The following is a 3,319-nucleotide window of genomic DNA, read 5'->3' on the forward strand; positions in this document are numbered from 1 at the left end:
ATGGTTATGTTTCCTAACCATGGACATGATTTGTCATTTGATTAACGGGATCACATCATTAGGAGAATAATGTGATTGACTTGACCCATTCTGTTAGCTTAGCACTTGATCGTTTAGTTTATTGCTATTGCTTTCTTCATGACTTATACATGTTCCTATGACTATGAGATTATGCAACTCCCATTTACCAGAGGAACACTTTGTGTGCTACGAAACGTCACAACGTAACTGGGTGATTATAAAGGTGCTCTACAGATGTCTCCAAAGGTACTTGTTGGGTTGGCGTATTTCGAGATTAGGATTTGTCACTCCGATTGTCGGAGAGGTATCTGTGGGCCCTCTCGGTAATGCACATCACTTAAGCCTTGCAAGCATTGCAACTAATGAGTTAGTTGCGGGATGATGTATTACGGAATGAGTAAAGAGACTTGCCGGTAACGAGATTGAACTAGGTATTAAGATACCGACGATCGAATCTCGGGCAAGTAACATACCGATGACAAAGGGAACAACGTATGTTGTTATGCGGTCTGACCGATAAAGATCTTCATAGAATATGTGGGAGCCAATATGAGCATCCAGGTTCCGCTATTGGTTATTGACTAGAGACGTGTGTCGGTCATGTCTACATAGTTCTCGAACCCGTAGGGTCCGCACGCTTAACGTTTCGATGACGGTTATATTATGAGTTTTGATGTACCGAAGGTTGTTCGGAGTCCCGGATGTGATCACGGACATGACGAGGAGTCTCGAAATGGTCAAGACATGAAGATTGATATATTGGACGACTATATTCGGACACCGGAATGGTTCCGGGGGTTATCGGATATATACCGGAGTACCGGGGGGTTACCGGAACTCCCCGGGGGGTTATTGGGCCTCATGGGCCCAAAGTGGTGGAAGAGGAGAGGCAGCGGGAGGTGGCGCGCTGCCCCCTTTCCCCAATCCGAATTGGGAAAGGGGAGGGGGCGCGGCCCCCCTTCTCCTTCCTTCTCTCCACCTCCTCCTTCCCCCTTCTCCTAGTTGGAATAGGAAAGGGGGGCAAAACCTACTTGGAGTAGGATTGCCCCCCCTTGGGCGCGCCTCCTCCTCTTGGCCGGCCCCCTCCTCCTACCCCCCTTTATATACGGAGGAGGGGGGCACCCCATAGACACAACAATTGATCAAGTTGATCTTTTAGCCGTGTGCGGTGCCCCCCTCCACCATAGTCCACCTCGATAATACTGTAGCGGTGCTTAGGCGAAGCCCTGCGTCGGTAGAACATCAACATCATCACCACGCCGTCGTGCTGACGAAACTCTCCCTCAACACTCGGCTGGTTGGGAGTTTGAGGGACGTCATCGGGCTGAACGTGTGCTGAACTCGGAGGTGCCGTGCGTTCGGTACTTGATCGGTCAGATCGTGAAGACGTACGACTATATCAACCGCGTTGTGCTAAACGCTTCCGCTTTCGGTCTACGAGGGTACGTGGACAACACTCTCCCCTCTCGTTGCTATGCATCACCATGATCTTGCGTGTGCGTAGGAAAATTTTGAAATTACTACGTTCCCCAACACTATTGTGGATTCGTATATGTCGTTTGACAACAGCAAGGACATGTGGGCTGCGCTCGAAGCCAAGTTTGTGGCATCGGACACCGGCAGCGAGTTGTACGCCATGGAGCAATTCTATGACTACAAGATGGCTGATGAACGCTCTGTTGTACAGCAAGCTCGTGAGATACAGTCGCCCGCAAAGGAACTTGAGTACTTCAAGTGTGTGTTGCTGGACAAATTTGTTGTCGGAGGCATCATCGCCAAGCTTCCACCTTCGTGGAACAATTTGGCTACTTCCCTGAAACACAAGAGACAAACACAAGAGACAGGAGTTTTTCATTGCGGATCTTATTGGTACTCTTGATGTTGAAGAGAAGGCGAGAGCAAAGGACACACGTGCTCGAGTTGCCGAGGGAGCTTCTGGTGCCCACATGGTACAGAAGAAGAACTTCCAGCCCAACAAGTTCAAAAACAACAAGAACAAAACTCAGGGCAAAGGCAAGTTTGATACAAAGAACAAGTCGTCATATTCTACCAACTTAGAAGAATTCTCATAAGAAGGGGAAGGGACTTTGCCATGTCTGCGGTGATCCTAATCACTGGGCTCCGAAGTGTCCTAACCGCTTTGAGGAGCGCGAACATGAGAAGAGCGGCAAGTCCGCTAATGTTGCCATTGGTGATATTGATATGAAGGAATCTGGATGCGGTATTCTTCCTACCATCCTTTCAGTATTTCAATCTCCTGATTGATTAATTGACCCCGGTGACAATGTACATGTTTGTGTTGACGCCTCCATGTTTTCTTCTTACCAGGTCACAGGGACTTCTCCCGTGCTGATGAGGAATGGGTCACATGCCATCATTCGAGGTATCGGTATGGTTGATCTGAAGTTTACTTTGGGGAAGACCGTGTGTCTAAAGAACGTTTATCATGTGTCGTCCATCAATAAAAGTCTCGTTAGCGGTTCCCGTTTATGTCGAGATGGTTTTAAGTTGGTTTTCAAGTCCAATAAAGTTGTAATTTCTAAGTATGGACAATTTGTTGGAAAAGGCTATGAGAGCGGAGGCTTGTTCCGCCTATCTTTGTCAGATATTTGCACTAAAGTTATTAATAATGTTTGTCGCAATAATGAGTGATATTTGGCATTCACGACTTTGTCATATTAACTTTGGTTGCATGACTCGGCTAGCCAATATGAATTTAATTCCGAAAATCTCTACTATCAAAGGCTCCAAGTGTCAAGTATGTGTGCAAGCTAAGCAACCTCTCAAGTCCCATAAGACTGCAGAGGTAAGAGACTTGGCACCACTAGAGCTTATACATTCTGATCTTTGTGAGATGAATGGCGTGTTGACAAAAGGTGGAAAGAGATACTTCATGACTTTGATTGATGACTCCACTAGATATTGTTATGTGTATCTTCTGAAATCAAAAGATGAGGCTTTAACTTTTTTCAAAAACTATAAAGCTGAGGTAGAGAACCAACTTGATCGGAAAATTAAACGGCTTCGGTCTGATCGTGGTGGAGAGTATTTTTTCAATGAATTTGATTTGTTTTGTGCGAAACATGGTATAATCCATGAGAGGACACCTCCCTACTCACCTCAGTCAAATGGGATAGCCGAAATAAAGAACCAAACTCTAACTGATATGGTTAACACCATGTTAGACACATCGGGTCTCTCCAAGGAATGATGGGGGGATGCGCTAATGACTGTGTGTCATGTCCTAAACTGAGTTCTCACAAAGCATAAGACCATGACTCCATTTGAGGAATGGGAA

Source organism: Triticum urartu, chromosome 2A, assembly GCF_056163025.1.
Source record: "Triticum urartu cultivar PI428250 chromosome 2A, HENAU_Tu73, whole genome shotgun sequence".
Classification (NCBI taxonomy): Eukaryota; Viridiplantae; Streptophyta; class Magnoliopsida; order Poales; family Poaceae; genus Triticum; species Triticum urartu.